Genomic DNA, 18,403 nt, shown 5'->3' with positions numbered 1-18,403 from the left:
TTGTGAGGATGAGATCGTGCATTCTCCCCATCTTCTGCTGAGTTCAGGTCCTCTGGTTCTTTGATTTCCTGTGAGCTCAAAGTCAGAATTTTTTTTTTTTGTAGAGATTTATTAATCAGTCACTCTATCTTTACCTTCCTTAATTTTCTTATACAGAAATTTCTGATGTGGATATGGTACAGATAAAAATGGTGGTGTACTGAACACTGTGCTTTCTTTTTATGTTCGTTATTTTTAACCTTCTAGCCCTGCGAGCGGTTGGTGGTGGTAGCCACACTGACAGATAGTCCACAGATTTCCTTAGCACCTGCTAGGTGCTATGGCAGGAATTTATGGTACCCTGGGGAAACAGACTCAGGATTAAAATATTTAGTGATACAAGGGAAGAAGACATGACGTTCTGACAGGCGCAGAGAATGAAAGAAGACCATAGAGGAAGAAGGACTTGTCCTAAGTTAGGAAGATACTAAAAGCTAACCAGAGAGAATAAAAAGGGTAGGATCGAGTAGGCTTTGACAGGAGAACAGAGCGTGTGCAGGGTGACGGTGAGCAGCGTGCAGAGGCTGAGGGCTTCGAGACCCCCAGGAGGCAGAGCGGCAGCAGGAGGAGGCTGGATAGGCAGGCCAGCGGAGCGTCTTCTCTCTTAGTGGTGGAGAGCCGCTGGACCATTGATCGGGGGAGTGGTCTGATCCTGGATATTTGCCTGAGTATTTGCTTTGGCGGTTAAGTGGTGGCGGTAGGGGTTCAAGGTTATACAGCTGGTAAGAACCAACTGCGGTTTGAATTGAGGTCACTCTGCCTCTCTTTAAATCTGTTCAAGCCTAGACCATTTAAGATACCTAGTGTTTGCGCTCATTGGTTAGTAACGCAGGCAGGGGAGATGAGGAGAGTACCCAGGTGGTTTACTGGAAATCAGCTCAGAAGACAAGAGATTAGGTGAGACTTATCATGAGATCTGTCTCATGATTGAGGCATTACTGGCAAAAATGTGGGAAGATGTGGGCTTAAAGCAGGTGTACTTGCATAAAAGGGTGGGATGTGAGATATCAAATACGTACGGAACTACTAATTTGCGTTTGAAAGAGAGGTCAGAATTGACTGGAGTTAGTAAGCCAAGTTGGCAAAGCAGCTGAGAGTGCCCTTGAAATAAATTAGTAAGTTAGGCAAAGGTATTTTTGGGAACGAGTTACTGAGCTATGTTGAACTTTGAAGAAAACCATGGAGGGGTTTTGACACTATTAGCCTGTGGACGTGGCTCGTTATATTGGACTCTGGGAAGGAACACCGAGATGAAGGAGAGATGCTAGCCCAGCCCCTGAGGACCACGTCACGGCCCTCTTGCCTCCTTGAGCCTAGGAATACCTCCTCAGCTACCGGCTGAGCTTGCTGGAGTCTTCGGAGCAGTTTGTTGCCACCATGGCTGTTTCGCTCCCGTGCTAAGTGCGGCGCGCTCTGCTTGTGCTCTGCGGCGCTTTTCTAGAGAGGGCAAGGCCCTTAGCTCTTCCCAGAGTGGTTCTTCGTGGCCTGCCCCAAACCGCAGCATCCCGGAGGTTACCACCCTCCGTGGTTCCCGCGGGTGACAGCCGCTGATGCCGTACCCCACAGCGAGAGGCTCAAGGGGACGTGAGGCCTGCGTTTTCTGGCTCCCTTTGTTGTTTGCAGACCGTTACTCTTCCTGAGAAACCCGTGATCTTTCTGCCGTAGTTCCTTTCCTTTCCGTCGTCTTCTCCACATCATTCTCAGGTTATTGAGTATCTGGCAGCGGACTTCCCACTTCGGTGAATGTGGGGATTTCGGTTTGTTTTAGCTGTTCCTCAGAGCCTAGTACAGTGGCTGGCTCACAGGAAGGGCTGAATTCTTACTGAATAAGTACGTTTTTAAAACTCCCTTGACTTACGTACCCGCAGAACTTGAGCAGCCCATTCCAAAGACCACGCCTTACTCCTTACTGCTGGAGGCAGCTCCAATGCTGAAATTGTTTTTCAGCTGTGGACGTATAATACATCTTGATTATTAGAAATTTAGAAAATGGATAGGCCAAAAAAATTTTTTTTTTTTTTCACTCAGAATCTAGCTACCTAGAGGTGAAAGTGGGTCTTTTCCATTTATATCTTTCTAGGCTTTTTTTCCTATGAACATGCAAATGTATTTTTAATTTTTTGAGGAATCACAGTTTCATTTTGTGAAATCTTTCCATGCAATTGTTTATTCACTTAAAATACGAATGCCTGCTGTGTGTCAGTTGGAAACGGGCCCTGCGGCCGGAGCGCTGCTCTCGAGAGGCCGGCGGGGGAGGGCGTCGGGGCTGATGGCCGCGCGGTGCTGCCCCGGGAAGCTCCGGAGTCCGATCCAGCAGCCCGCGTTCTTGGGGACAGATCTTTGTATTGTCAGAACAGTGTGCTGTGGTAGTGTCCTTAGGGTAGATTCAAAGAAGAGGAATTCTGGGTCGAAGACGATATTTTAGTCTTTTAAACTTGTTCTAGAGAACAGGTGAGCCACTCTATATTCTCACCAGAAGGGCAAGCTAGTTTGTGTAAACACTGGTTTATCTGTATCCACACGAGAAAGTATGGTAGTGTTTTTTTTTTAATGATTCTAATTTATATACCGTAAAATTCACCCATTTAGTAGGTTTTCAATTCAGTAATTTTAAATAAATTCACAAAGTGGTGTAATTACTACCAGACTCCACTTAGAACATTTCCTTTAGCCGGAAAGATCCCTCAAGCCTCTTTGTGAACACGTCCCGTGCCCAGCGCCGGTCCTCGGCAAGAGTGGACCTGTTCTGTGTCCTGTAGATTTGTTCTTTCTCCACGCGTGAGTGGAGCCACGGACTCTGATGCGGTCTCTCCAGTTTGCCGACTGCCACCAGCGTCCCTGTTGCAACATCTCTCATTAGCTCGGTCCATTTTTCTTTTTTTCTTTTATCTCTTATTTATTTTTTATTGTGGTAAATACACATAAAAATATACCATTTACGGACGCTGGGTGGCTCATTCGGTTAAGCCGCTGCCTTTGGCTCAGGTCACGATTCCAGGGTCGTGGGATCGAGTCCCACCGCAGGCTCTCTGCTCGGCGGGGTGTCTGCCTCTCCTGCCTGCCACGCCCCCTACTTGTGCTTGTGCTCTTTCTCTCTGACGAATAAATAGATAAATAAAAGCTTTAAAATATATGTGTGTGTGTATGTATATATGCCATTAAAATTATTTTTAAGTGTAGAGTGGATTGGTATGAAATGCACACGGATCGGCAGGCATCACTGCTGTCCGTCTCTAGAACTTTTCTCATCATCTCAAAGCTCTGTGCCCATTAAACCACAACTCCCCAGCCCTGCTGCTCACGAATTACTATTCTGCTTGGTGTCTGTGTGAATTTCACGACTTGAAGTTCTTTCTTTTTGGTGGTTCTTTTTTTAAAATAAGCAGAGAGCCCAATTCGGGGCTCGATCCCAGGACCCTGAGATCATGACCTGAGCCAAAGGCAGAGGCTTTAACCCACTGAGCCCCCCAGGTGCCCCTCCTTTGTCTTTTTGAAGACAGCTATCCAGATGGCATGGAGTGGTACCTCATTGCGGTTGTGATTTGTATTTTCTAATGATTAGTGATGTTGAGTGTCTTTTCGTGTGCTTATTGGTCATACACTGGTATGTCTCCTTTGGGGATGCGTCTGTCCAAGTTCTTTGCCGGTTACTGGGCTGGATTTTTTGTTGTTGCGTTGTAGGAGTGCTTTATATTTTCTGCATATTAATTCCTTACCCAGTAGTAGCACTTGCACATAGTTTTTCCTCCCTCTCCGTGGGCTGGCATTCTACTCTGTTGATTGTGTCCTTTGATGGATAAAATTTTTTATTTTGCTAATACCGAAATTATTGTTACCTGTGTTTTGGTGTCATATGTAAGAAATGATTGCCAAATCCAGTGTCCAATCTTTAGCCCTATGTTTTCTTATAGGAGGTTTTTAGTTCATGTGCTTAGGTCTTTGATCCATCTTAAGTTAATTTCTGTACGTGGTATAAAGTAAGGGTCAAACTTCATTCCTTGGCATGTGGAGATCCAGTTTTCCTACCGCTGGCGCTTGAAAAGACTGCCCTGTCCCCCATTAAATGGTCTTGACTTGTCCCTTTTTGTTGGCAGTCCGCGTTCATTGTGTACATGTATATACCACAGTTACTGCTCTGCCTGCCAGGGGCGCACGGTGGGTTGTTTGCAGCTTTAGGCTCGTCCGGGTGCTGCTGTGAACACGTATGTGTGAGCTTTTGGGTGGCGTCCGTTTTTGTTTCTCTTGTGTAGACACCCAGAAGTGGAATTCCTCGATCATTGGTAACTGCGAGTGTAACTCTGTAGGAGATGGCAGTGTTTTCCTAAGCTCCCACAATCATTTTGTCCCCAGCAGCAGTGTACAAGGACTTCTTTTTCTCTTCACCCTCCCCAGCACTTGGTGCGGTCGGTGTCTGTAAGATCCGGAGCAGTATCTCCCTGTGGGGGACTCCTACTTCTCAGACAACTGCAGACCCCTCCCCCCAACACTTGGGATGCAAGTGTCGGTCTTCTGGCTGGAGCCTCCTGTCCCGTCCAGCTCTCCTTTTTTTCCCCCACTCAGTCTGAAGCTTTATCAACCCCCCATCTCTTGTTTCTAACTTCCTTCCAGCTGCAGGTCCGTCTTCAACCACGTTCTTCGTTGCTAATCTTGGACCGGGGCAGCCACGTGTACGCGCTGCTTGTAAACCCGAGCAGTTGCCACCCCCAGAGCAGGTCGCGTCCGGTTATGGTTGGATACTGCTCTGAGTTTTTCTGTAACTTTTTGTTTTGATTGAATTTCAAATTTAACATAGAAGTTGCATGAATCGTACAAGGAGCTCCTGTTTCTTTTTCCCAGGTTCTCAGTCCTCATGCTTTGTCCTGTTTGTTTATCATATTCCTTTTTCGGTCTGTTTTTCTTTCTGTCTGCATTTGTGTATGTATAAATACATGCACACTCTTTCCTGACTCCCTGGTGTAAGCTGCAGACTTACTCAGGTTGCAAAGCTAATAAGGGGTCAAGCAGGGATTTGAATCCAGATAATGGTGTGTGTGAGAGTGTGTGTGTGTGTGTGTGTGCATGCTCGCACGCGCACACACACAGTGTCTGGCACATACTTTCCGGTGCTCAGGAGATGCCTCTTGAATTGACCAGAGAGCACAGTTTACCTGTCGGAGTCTGCATCCCTTCTCTTCTTGGGGATTTGGCACGTGCAGGTGCTTGGGATTTGGAGCCCGACTCGCTGGGTTGCGGTCCTTGCTTTCCTGCTCCTTTGCTGGCAGTTTGCCCCGAGCGGCTTCCCTAGTCTCCCTCAGGCTCCGTTTCCTCATCTCTGGAATGGAGGAGTGAGAGCTCCTGCCTGGGAGGGATCTTGTGAGGATTAGAGGGGACAGTACAGGGAAGGCACTTATCACGGACCCTCTCACTTCTGTTTGTGGCCCGTCCTGGTCTTCTGACGGGGCTCCCAGCTTCTCTTCGTCCACCCTGCCCCACGGGTGCCCCGCGATGGCTTTCCTGGCAGAGCCGGTAAGACGTCCGGCGTTCGGTTAGCAAACGGAGAGCTCTGGAGAAGGGTCGGGGCCAGAGTCCTCTTTGGGAGACACTTGCTCCGAGCTCCTAGCTAGAGCTGTGAGACCGAAGCCTCGCACGAAGAGGCAGGTGACAGGTGCAGGGATTTGGAGATCCGGTTCCCGGAGCCGTGGCACCGTTCAAGCACATGAAACTGGCATCCCAGTTTGTGAAGATTTTTGATTGCCCTTCTAAGTCGCCGGAATATTTCAGAAATAGCAGCTCTTTGGGCCCCCCAGAATACAGGGTCACGCCTGTGGAAGTTTGAGGTAGCCTGACATGTCTGCCCCTGTCCTGCGTGCCTCTCAGAGGTACGTGTTTTCCAGCAGCGTCTTGTGTCTTGTTGTTGGATCACACAATCTAGGTTTTTCTTCAGAGGAGAAGTCTCTGGAACAGGCGTGACCCCGTTTGGCAAGTAGAAGGAAGAGAAAGTCATCAAAGCAAATAATTCCAAAGTAAGATTTCGCTGGTCTTGTCTGTTTCGTCAGTAGAATGTGTATAGTAAACCTGTGGGGGCGATTGGGGGTTTTTAACAGTGAGGTAAGGGGGTGCACGGGAAACTAGAGGCTGCGTGGAGGGTAGGGGGAGCGGCACCGGCACCTCTGAGGAATCTGCCCGCCATTCGCTGGTCTGTGTGTGCCTGAACCCTAAGCCATCCTCAGTCTTCTGTAACTTACTTTTCTCGGAATAATTAAATACGTCTTTGAAGGAAATGGTTATGAGCACCTCTGTGTGATTGTTTTCACCAGATGAGTTTCATTTAGGTAAAATTTTTAATGTTAACGTTTTGTAATGCTGTCTTAATTTCTTAAGAGAATCAAGAGTGAAATATTTTAGAGAAAAATAGCACCGAGGGTTGCTGATTGGTCATCAGTCCCTTGGTCTGTTCGTCAGCGTCTGCTGAGAAACGGGTCCCAGCTTTCCGTGTGGTATTTTCTGATGCTGTCATCCGTGTATTTGAGAAGCACGGATGGAAAGGTTTTACAGGGAAATCGTGTTTGGAGATCAGTTCAGGACAACTCTTCAAACCTGCTTTTCTCTTGAAATTTTGAATCCTGCTCTCCTTGGGTCTTTGCTTTGGGCTGACTTAAAGGCCAGGTCATGGGGACTCTAACTTCCTAGCGGTGTATTGAGGCCAGCGCTGGAGTCCGTTAAGACTTCAGACCAAGGAGCTGTTACAGGACCCGTCGTTGATGAAGTAGAAACAGTTCTTGGCTGAATGCTCGATGGCTTCAGACTCTGTTGGTGAGCAGTTTACTTTGTGTTTTATGACCACACCAGAAACAGGAAGGTCTGGCCTTGGGATGACGGATTCAGGCCTGCCGAACATTTCCAACTCGGTATCACGAACGTAGGAGCTTCGGTTATCAAGACGATCTCTGCGTGATGCGGACACCACGGTCGACGCGTGTTGTGGGGTCGATCACTCCTAAGTAGCTCTAAAGCTAATACGCTCTGCTTTTGTTCTCCTTTTGTTCTTCGTTGTGGAAGATCTGAAAGTCAGTCAAGTCACTGGTACTTCCTTTGGCAGTAGAGGTGGTGCGGGTATACGCGCGGGTATTTTAATGATATGGGATAGAGACTGGTACGCGGACCGTGCTCGTGTACAGTGAGCCCTGGGCGCCGTCGGTGTCCCGAAGAGAAGGGAGAGAAGGTAGGAGCCTTACACACAGACTCCTCCTCTGGTGGGCTGTTTGTAGGTTGCTGTGGGTTAATCTGCTGACTGTTTAATGGCCTCGAAGGAGAAAAAGTTGCTAATTCAAATTGGTTTAGTGTGTTCTACACTGTTCAGTCATTCTCTGATTGGTCCTGAGCATTAAGATGAAAAAGACTGGGAATACGGTTTTTACCTGGAGATTGAATTTCCTCTGATGGGTCTGTAAGAGGCTCAGGGTTGGTTCTTGTGGTGTGGATAAGTGCAAGTCACACGTTGATGCGTTGTGTGAACATTTGAGGGCCTGGAATACCTGTTTAATGCAGCTGTGTCCGGTGTTAGAAATGAAGTGGAAAGACATTTCGTGTTACCAGATTGTTATGGGCCACATTAATTACACGGTTTAACTTTGAGAGGGAAGGCGACTTACGTATTAACATGTGCCGTGTTTCTTGGCAGGGCTGCTTTTGTGTTTACTTTTCTCCATATACTTTACCCCACTTGCAAGAGATAGTATTTATATGCAAGATAATTGTTAACTGGGATTAATGAAAGGCTTTGTAGGAAAAAAGATTTCATGATTGCTGGAAGTTAAAAAAAATTCCATCCTGTATTCTCTGTGAACAAGATAATAAACTAAAAATAGTATTTAAAACATCAGTTATTCAGGGACACCTGGTGGCTCAGTCAGTTGAGCGTCTGTCTGCCTTTGGCCCAGGTCGTGATCCCAGGGTCCTGGGATCGAGCCCCCGAGGTATGGTGGTGGGGGGGGGGGGGTCCTGCTCAGCGGAGAGCCTGTTCCTCCCTGTCCCACTGCTGCTCTCCCTGCTTGTGCTCGCTCACTCTGTCAAATAAATAAATTCAGACTTTAAAAATAAATACAATAAAACATCAGTTATTCAGTAGTAACATTTTTTATTAGATGGGTGGTAACAATTTATTCAGACTTGTAAGTGGTGAGAATTATGGGAGAAAGCAGCCCACCTAACTCACTGAGGCTGGGTTTGTGTCTTCATTGTTTCATCCCCACAGCTCTGCAGAGCAGCGGATGGGTGAGTGGGTTCACGGAAGGTGTATGCCTGGGAGTGTTGTATCTTGGTAATGCTGGTCTGACCATTACACTAAGAGAATGCAGAAAAATTGTTTAAGTTGACAGGCTACTCAGAAAATCACTATTATTTTGGGCATTTGAACTTCGTGGTAAACAAGTTAAAATGTTTGAAATGAATTATAATTTTTCTTAAAAATACTTTTAAATTCCTTTTAAGTTCCTGAAGAAGTCTCTTGGCTCAAATTACCTAGTTTACTATAAGTTTATCTTTAGGTTTTATATTTGAATACTGGTCACTGATCTTTTTCAAGAGAAAAATCTTTTTTTTTTTTTTTAAATGGAAGCTTTGATTTGAGAAAACTCTTTAGGGACATGAATTATTTTGTAAGCTAACTTTAATGACTGAGCAAGGCAGTGTGAGGAAACTGCTTTCCTGTGTTTTCTGAAGAATCAGTGAACATTTGGAAGCAATTCCTGATGAGAGGAGCGGGCTGTCTTGGCTTCATGTGGGAGGCAGCTTTGTTGAAATGCAGTAAATTCATGTCCGTTGCACTTGAAAATCTAGGACCAGGAACTAATGTTTAGCAGAATTTGCTAGAATTGTAAGCTCCCTCCCCCCAGCTTTGAAAATTGATGGTGAATTTGTTTAAGCTCCTATTCATGCCTTATGCTTGTTGTAAGATAATAACGTGTGTTATTTATAAAGCAATCCCAGGGGTGCCTGGCCGGCTCCGCCAGTGCAGCATGTGACTCCCGATCTCAGGGTGGTGAGTTCACGCTTGTTGGGCATAGAGCTTACTTTATTTTTCTATTTTTATTTTTATTTTTTTAAGTAGGCTCCATGCCCAGTGTAGAGCCCAACACAGGACATGAACTCATGCCCTGAGCTGAGATCAAGAATCAGATGCTCAACCAACTGAGCCGGCCAGGCACCCTGTGCGGAGCTTACTTTAAAATAAAAATAAAAAATAAATGAAAAGCAGCCCAGGTTGATCTTATTCAAGGTACCAAATCGTTTTCAAGGTAGTGATAAGATAAAAGAAGCGGGTAGAGAGAGAAGGTAAGAAAAGGAAAGTTTGTTTCTCTGTTATATCTAAATGAGGATGATTATTTAGAAAGTTTTTTCAAGACATTAAAAAATAAAATAATGACTTAATAGTACACAGATACTTTCAGGAACTTGAACTCATCAGTTATGTGGCTCGTCTAGGTGTAACTTCAACTTGCAATATTTATCTTGTGCCCCACACAGCTATAACTCACTCACGCCTTACATCAGAACGGCTGTTTCTTTTGTCTTCTTTCATGAAATCAGCTGTACTGATGTACGTTTGCATACAGTGACATTTACTAATTTTTAGCATGCAGTTTTAGTTATGACAAATGAACGTATTTAAACCACCACCGTAACGATCATGTTGTGGGGCATTTCTGTTACCCAGAGAGTGTCCTTGTGTCCCTTTGGAGTTAACCTCCTCTCCAACCCCTGGCCCCTGGGTCTCCATTCTGTCTGGTGGCTGTTTCTAGCATTTCCTCTGATACGGATCACACGCTAGGTGGTCCTCTGTCTTTCTTGAACTTAGCATAGTGCCCTAGAGACGCAGCCGCGGGGCCCGCTCGTCGGTGCCTCACTTCTTCTCATTGCTCAGTAGCGTTCCACGGTGCGCGTGCATCACAGTTTGTCCGCTCACCCCTGGACGGCTGTCGGGACCGTTGCCACCGCCTGCTGGCGTAAATGAGGCCGCCGTGAACGTTTGAGCGCAAGCCTTTGTGTGCACATGCGTGTAGAAACCTAGCGGTCGGGGCTTCGCTCAGATGTCGGCCTCCGTCTCATAGTTTTGGGAGGGAAGACAGAAAACCTTATACAGACCAGAAGATAAAATTTGTCCTAGAGAAAGAGCTGAATTGTCCGCTGTTACTCTCTTATTCTTTATGCCTTTGTTATAGTCCTTATCTTCTCCCTTTCCCCGAAAAAAGCTACTACCTTTGATCTTCTCTATAAAACCTCTTCTTAAACGGTATTCCTGATTTAAAACTCGCTTGGAAGAATGAGCTGAATTTTAGATGGGCTTGTTGAACCGTGGCTATTTTACAGTACTTCTGTCCCCTACCCCTTTGTAGTTCTACCTCATACTAAGTTTTATTTTTTGGAGCCTTTTTTATTTCTTTCTACAGCACCTCCTCTCTGAGAGTTGGGAGCTACGTAGTATGGTCCCAGAAGGGTCTACATAAGAAGCTACAGGTAAAGGCTTATGACATTTTATGTATATATGCATATATATATATATGATAGGGGTTTGCTAGAAATTCAGCTGCAGGCTCTGTTGGTCTGACTTAATGACTAATGAAGCGTAATATTTGCTAACAAATGTATGTTGTAATCTCCTCGGTGCTGTGGCTCAGAGTCAGTTTAGAATCAAGGGATGCCTGAAAACTCGCTTCGTGCCCTCCCAGATGCATATGTATATATACAAATGTCCACAGACACATTCCATACTGCTTTTTTTTTTTTTTTTTTTTTAGATTTATTTATTTGGGAGTGAGCAGAGAAGGAGAATCTCAAGCAGACTTTACACTGAGCACTCGTGACCCCAAGATCATGACCCAGGCCCAAACCAGGAGTCAGATGCTCAATGGACTGAGCCACCCACGTTCCCCTCACATCCTATATTTCTTAAATTAGGAATTTGGGCTTCAAAATTGATTTAAATTTTAGGTTTGAGTTATCATCTTTCACAAGGTGGATTATTCTGAATCTTTTATTAAAAGGGCATCAACCTGCAGCATTCAGAGGCTAGAGTTTGAATTGAGATCAGAGGAAGGTTTAGAAAGCTAGTGCAGACATCGGTGGACAGAGGATTTCCAAACGTGCTGCATGAGAAAATGGTGTCAGACACAGGGATGGGGTTGGGATAAAGTACTTTTGCCTGTTTTGCCATTAGGCATCTGTAAGGGCCTGTTAAGTGCCTTCTTTAAACAAGGTGGTGTTTGCTGTTGGGTTACAGAGATTAATCTGTTAGGGAGCCTGCCCCAGAGGAGGCCAAGCTCTGTAACAGAGCTGATCTGGAATTAGCTAAAGAACAGTAAATACTGTGCATGGGGCGCTTCGGCCTGATGAGAAGTATACTGACTGTGAGAGACTAAAATTCATCCCTTCTTCCCAGGTCATCTTTGCTCCGCCTTGACTTTCTAAATTTGCAGGTTCTCTACTCCTCCAATTCCTGCCTTCTTTGTTAGACTGTGAGCTAGTGATGCCTGCTATCATTCCACTCTTTACCCAAGCAAACTGTTGTACGATCTCTCCCAACAGAGAGACTGCCGTTCTGTGCCTCTTGACAAGCAGGACGGGGAGGGAGTATGGGTACAAGATGCAGACTGTCCTACTGTAGTCAGCCGTGCTCCCATAGCTGTGAGTCTCACGAAGCCTGCGGTAGGCGAGCTAGAGGACAGAGGAGGACCAACCCGAAGTGGAACGTTGAGGGAGAAATAGGCCAGGACACTGGGGAGGAAGGCGAGCGGGGTGTTAGCAGTGTGCTCGCATGGGGCCGTTCTCACTTCTCATGTTCCCTCTCACTGTTTTCTTTTCTCCTTCCTCTTTATTTTATGGCTTCATGCCACTACAGTGTTTGCGTGTTACCCATTTGGGGGCTGGCTAGCTTCTCCATGATGAACGTCTGTTAGCTTGTCTTTCCAGGTGCTCTGTAGTCAATGTGTGCTTTGTCAGCGTTTTATTGGCATTACCGAGTTTTGTTTGTTTGGGGAGGGACATTTATTCTACTGTTTTCTTGCACATTGTTGGTCGCTCATCTCCTCCATTGGTTCTGCTTTGTAAGCAGAAGTTAACTGATCGTGCAGTGTTCAGCGAGGAGGCATCCCTTCTGCTGTGTTCCCCGTTGAAGAGCAGTCGCTCGGTGGGAGAGGTCTGTTTCCCTCACCGTGCTGTGGTCTGGGGAAGGCCGCGGCAGTTTGGCGGGGTTGGGAGGAGGCGGACATGCACAGGGCTCAGATCCATGGAGTCAAACCTGTCATCAGTGTGGAACGGCACGTGTCATGCAGCACTCAGCATTGGATGTTTTAAACCCGAGCACTATGACAAGTCACCACCTAGGTCATCAGATGACTTTGGATTGCTGTCGGATTGGACTTCGAGTATATGGAGATCAGATTGGGACAATGACCCACTTGATAGGTATTCAGAATCTTTAGAACATCAGCTTCAAATATTTATTTTTCTCAGGTTTTATTTTCACATTTATAGAAAGTTACATTGATAATACAGATAATTCCCATATACCCCTTGGCAAGATTTGACCACTGTTAACCCTTTGCCACATTCACTCTTACTCTTTATCATATTATTTTTTTCCAAACTGTGTGACCATAGGTAGTGTGCATCCTGTCCCTTTACCACGTCACATTTATGTATTCTGACAAGGCCAGTCTTGGATTTTCAACGGTAGTTCAGTTACCGAGTAAAGGAAATTCAATGCTGATCTGATAGAATTCTCTACTCCAGTCCACTTTTGGATTTCTCTCTTTTTCCCGATATGTCCTTCCTTCATTGATTTTTCTCCAGTCCAGGAGCCAGCCCAGAATCCCTTACTGGGTTTAGTTATCATGCTTCTCTGTTCTCCCTGAGTCAGGAGCGTTTGGCATTGTTTGAAGAGGGACCATTTCCTGACAGAGTCCCCTCAAGCTGGGCGTGTCCGGCGTATCCTTGTGACGCGGTTTAGGGGCCGTGGTGTTGGCAGGGTTGTGTCACTGGCGACGTGTGCTCCTCCGTGCGTCGGGCGGCGGCAGCACGTCCACCTGTCCCGTTAGCGGTGATGCTGGCTTTTGATCTTTCGGCTGAGGTGGTAACCGCCAGGTTCTTCCACTTAAAGCATAATTATTTTTCCTTTCATAACAAGCAGCGTGTGGGGAAGTAACTTGGAGACTCGGTGCACACGACTGCCTGTCAAGCCTGCGCCCGCAGCGGGTTTGACCCGGCCGCGGCCGCCGGTTTGAGCTGGTCATTGCAGCGGCGCTTGGGGCTCAAGCACGGAGCGGCGCAGGCTCCGTGCTCGGGAGGGCGTCTGCTCCGGCCGTTGGGTTCCTTCGCGTCCGAGAGGGGCTCGTGGTGAGCTGGAACCCGTCTTCCGAGACTTGCACGCACGGCTGCACATTCTCTGCTTTGTGCCACGTGAGATAAGCCCGCTCCGTTTCCCTCTTGAGCGGTCCTTCAGAACGCGTTCCTCTGTGGCTTTTCTCCAGGTTTCTCACAGTCCCGTCTTGTGACAGAAGATCTTCCTGAACTTGTAGCCAGCCCGTAGGTCGCACGTGGCCTTCATTCATTAGCGCCACCCTTCCCGTGGGGGCCACGTCCGGTTCCCGTTCTCGGTGTGGCTCATCAGGACGCGGGACGCTGTTGCTGTTGCTGTGATCTTAGCTGATACCTGAAGCCGCAGGCTTCGGAGACCAGTATGTCTGCATGCACGGCCCGTCTCTGCCTCTTAGCTCTGTGATCTTCACCAAGTTCCTGGCGTCGCGAGACTCCTCATGTTGCATGATCTGTACCGAGTTGGTAATCGCTGCGCCCACCTCTTCAGGGGGAGTGAGGAGTAAGCGTGCGTGTAAACCGTCACGACGGGGCCTCCTGCACCGTGCTCAGCCATCAGACGTTTCTCGCTGTCCCCGTGCAGAGAGCAGACTCCGGTGGTACAGCCTGAGATTTGTTCCGTCCTTGTTAGCGGTTGTTAGCGGCTGTCTGACGGTGGGCTCCCTCAGGAAGCTTAAGCTCTGCCGCAGCAGGGGGACACTCTGGAACACAGGCTTCAGCTCGCGTGAGAGGTGCTCTGTCAAGTTACAGCTCTCATGAGGCGTGAGTTACTTCCTAAGTCATTTCTTTGCACAGTATAAGGACAAGACAAACATGCCTCTTTTAGAGCAAAACAAATAAATGCACAGTAGCTCATTTCAGTGTTAACTAATACTTTAAAAATGTAGTGAAATTTAAGAATTGGGATGTACTTCTCATGGTATTTCTAAATCATGTTGCTATTATAAATAGTAAGTTTACTCTGTAAAGTGCTAAAGCATTTCCTAAAACTTTCTGTAGAAATTTGAGGCCCATGTGACACATGTAGGGGAAGTAGTTACCTGTGTATCCAGGACATTCTGATTGGATGCAGTTCTGTTTTCCAGACAAGCCTTCTGACACTTGACCAATCTGTAGCACTAATGGTACTATAGAAATGTGAATCTGTGCGTAAATGTGCTGTAGACGTTCATAGTAAATGTCGGAAAACCTGGCTCTTGCTTCTGTCGGAACAGGACCAAGGATCTCATTCTCCCTACCCAGGAGGGTCCCAAGGGATATTGTTGGGGCCATTGAAGTCATTCCCATTGACTGTCTGGTTGTAACAGTCGCTCTTTAGTTCTGGCTGTTCATGCTAAATAAATTAAACTTTAGAGAAGCGGAAAAAGACCTAGTTTTGCGTATTTGGGGTATGAATGGCTATATAAAAAATAATTCTTGCTCACCTCGCCTGGGGCCAGGTGAAGAAGAATCTCTGGTAAAGTTACATATTGCTGTATTTTACATTGGTGTCAAATAGCAAGTGAAATGTTTTTATTTCTTAATTTTATCTCAACAGCCCTCTTTATGTAGCTATAATAGTGAAAGCACTCCTTAAAATTTTAGACAATTAAAATGTACACAGTCAATTTTAACTGTCTCAACTCTGTTTCATGTTAAATGTGTTACAGGAATGAATCTGAAGTCTGCTGCGGTAAAACACTGAAGGCTTTACAATGTTTTCTTGCATAAAACTCAGACTTTAAGTATCTGCTTATGAGGCTAGGGAAGGCAGGAGGCTAATGTGTGTCTCGAGATACAGGACAGCTGTTTGCCCATCGACCTCAACTGTGTGAGTAGACTTAACGCGCAGCCCCAGGTCGCTGCGGGTAGTTAAATCTAAGTGAAGAAACACTTAAGTCAGCATGATGACACGTTTCATAGGGTCTGTTTCTTTCTGGTGGGTAGGATACGGAGGGTGGAGTGGGTGGTAGATTTTTATAAAATATTTTTGAGAAAAACCATAGCTAAGTATCATTAGTGACCATGCATCTTTTTTTTTTTTTTCAGAATTATTTTAAGCATTGGAATTTGCATTACTAATCTTACAGTGAAGCAAAAAGTTTTAATTCTTAAGATTGCAGTTTGTTTTGTAGTTGGTTTCAGCCATTTTATATTACTATGTTTACCAGATAACCATAAAAATGTATTTTGGGAATATGATGTTACATAATAATGTAGGAAATTGCTCTTGGAAATAATTTCATAATTTAAATTACAATTAAATTTCATAGTTTTTAAATAGTTCTTTTGAACCAGAGAGAGCATATACTTCCAAATAAATAAACTCCTGTTCCCTAGATGCAGTTAGGACGTCTTTGAAACTTCCCAGCTTTTTGTGTTTTAAAACTGCTTTGATAATCTTAAGTACCTGTTGAAGAAAAAAATTCTTTTCTTTTTCTTTTAGTAAAAGTTACTGCTTTAGTAATCAACTTGAGGCCAGCAAGGGTGGGAGCTGATTTTTTTCCCTCCTCATCTCCCCTGCTTGTGTTTTTATTTTTGTTTTGTTTATTTTTTTGTTTGTTTTTGTTTTGTATTGGGGTGTATTTTCCTAGATGGATTTAGGAATAAGACTCTTGAATGGCTTCTCCCCTTAGAAGAACACATGGTACATATAGATGAGGTGATTAAAATACAAGACATTGATGTGAGCAAAGTGATGGGCATATAGAAAGAACTTGACAAAATCTTCCTAACTGTTCAGGGACACATGGAATGGAATGAGTGGCATTTTCATGAAGATGAATTTACTTTCTCTTTCACATCGCAGATGTCTTTCTCAGTGGAAGGAAAGTCACGGTTGACCGTCTTTAGGATCGGTGAATGAGAAGGCATTCAGGAAGCCCGTGGGGAGTGCGCCCCGAGCGCGGCTGTTCTCGTGAAAGGGCTCAGGGGGCACAGGGCCGAGATAAGGGCTATGTGGCCGCCTCTCAACGCATCGGAAAAGTCAGGGTTCCAGTGTGCGACTAGCCAGGGGTTGTCTCTTTCCTGAGCATTCAGTAGCTCTAAAGAAAAGCTCTTAGAATCTACTCGTGTCGTGGTGCCTAAGGCCTGCAGCGTGAGCGTGAACCCTCCAGCCGGAGCCGCGTGGCGCCTCACGGGCAGAGCCAGGTGCCGTTGTTCCGTTCACGGCACCCCGGCACGCTTCCCCCCCTCGCTCCGGATAGTGCCAAAAGTGAAACTCGAGGTGCAGGGGGCCTGCAGAACCTATTAATGAAGCGTTGATTTTTAAGATGAGATCGGGCAGAAAGGACACTCAGCAGGGAAGAGAAGCTTCTGCAGCCATGGAGGGTTGAGAAGGGAAGTTGTGCGGTGGTCGATTGGTCCCAGGCTCCGCTGCTCCCTGCACGTCTCTGAGCCCCGCCGTCCGCGTGCTGTGTTCGTCTGGTGCCGCGCAGGTAGAGGACGGTGCTAAGAAATGAGTGAACCCGCTGGCCAGGACGTGCCTGCTGGTGGCACCCGCTGGCCAGGACGTGCCTGCTGGTGGCACATGCACGCGGCCCCCGAGAGCCTCGCATCTGCCCTGCTCACCCTACCCCCTCCCTGTCACCCTGTCACTGGTCTGCTTGCACGTCTGTGACTGAGTGTCGTCCAGGGTCACTGCGTCCTGACTTGTGCTCCTGTCCTTTGCAGTGCACCTTAACCTTGAGCTGCTGGGCTGTGGAAGGCCATGTGACGCGGCGAGGACTCAGGCCTTGTGGGGTCGGGTCCCAACTCTGTCCCTTGTCACGGCGTGTTTTTTTGGGCAAGTAATTTAAAGCCTATCTGTGCCTTAGTGCCTGTAATCTGGAAGGCAGACATTCTCATTTGGTGTGGGATCTTGAGTGCGCGAGTCATTAATACTAGGAAAATACTCTTACTACTGAACTTTTGTTTCTTCTTCAAGAAGAGGAACACCAAGTAGTATATTCATCCTCAGAGGAGTACATTTTAAAGGCTTCAGGACTGTTTGGAGACCATGAAGTAAGGTATCTCCAGGCTGGTCTGGCAGGAGCTGTTTCCCTGGTGGCAGGATAGGAATCCTCTGGCCTGCGTTCTCGTCCCGGGCCGGCTGTGAGCGCCAGCCCCGCTTCCGAGTCTCAGCAGCCGCAGGTGCTAGTGTTTTCTGGGGCATGGATTTGAATGTATGTAGTGAAGTTACATTAAACGTGACATTTCTCGATGACACAAAACTCTTACTTGTCTGGAGCACAAAAATGGGCTCTTGCATCAGACTTTAGTCCACAAAGGAAGAGGGAAGGAAGCGAAAATGTTTCTTGAAAAATCGTGGTGAAGTCAGGTATATTTCCTCCGGTTTTAGGTAAAGTGGTTTTTTAGGCAATTTATAAAAGTCCTTACAACATTTTAGGCAATTTATAAAAGTCCTTACAGAGGAGCAATGAGGGGGCCAAGCAGCGTTCGGAGCGCTGAGTTCTGTCCGTAGTGCCCGCAGCATGGTGGAGCGAGCCGTCTGTGACGTGTAGGGGCCGTGCGGTGCTTTGTGATCTCGGAGCACCTTGAAGGGCGGTGGCGTGGTGGCACGTGAGTCTCAAGTGTCTCGGGAAGGACTGGCTGGCAGTTTTGTCGGGGACTTTTCTCTCTGTGGGACGATCGTCCCGGCGGCTCAGCGTAGTCTGGATTTCAGCCTGATGATCGCTCTTTATGTTTAGAAATAGTGCAGGAGCTCGGGGTGTTCCAGGAAGTAGAAACCCGGTGCTGGGTGGTACAGACACACACTGTTCACTAGCTTATCCTCAGGGAGCAGAACGCAGTTGGACAGATACCTGTTCTAACTAAAGACAGTCTAAAAGAATGAAAAACCCTATGGCATTGCAAGAAGTTTATGGCCTTGGTGTCTTTTTTATGCTGCGGTGTTGTGCCTCTTCCCCATCCCCACAGCTGACCTACGGCTGGTTCATGGAGTCGGGGGATCAGCCAGGTCCAGTTGGCCCGTCCGGAGGTGTTTCCCGTCGCACGAGCAGGACAGCAGGAGCTCGGAGCTGTGCGCAGTGCAGAG

General features: G+C 46.7%; 1 protein-coding gene across 1 annotated transcript in view; it reads left to right on the top strand.

The window, feature by feature from the left end:
• Positions 1-18,403, top strand: part of ZFAND6 (zinc finger AN1-type containing 6) — a 66,629-nt gene that overhangs the window by 18,898 nt on the left and 29,328 nt on the right. Inside the window, exon 2 of the mRNA XM_032836984.1 lies at positions 15,039-15,199. The gene's annotated coding sequence lies outside the window, so the exon portion shown is untranslated. The remainder of the gene's footprint in view (positions 1-15,038; positions 15,200-18,403) is intronic.

The sequence above is a fragment of the Lontra canadensis genome, unplaced genomic scaffold (assembly GCF_010015895.1).
Source record: "Lontra canadensis isolate GAN:19392208 unplaced genomic scaffold, GSC_riverotter_1.0 scaffold94, whole genome shotgun sequence".
In the NCBI taxonomy this organism is placed as follows: domain Eukaryota; kingdom Metazoa; phylum Chordata; class Mammalia; order Carnivora; family Mustelidae; genus Lontra; species Lontra canadensis.
This window is presented reverse-complemented; position numbering and strand designations above follow the sequence as displayed.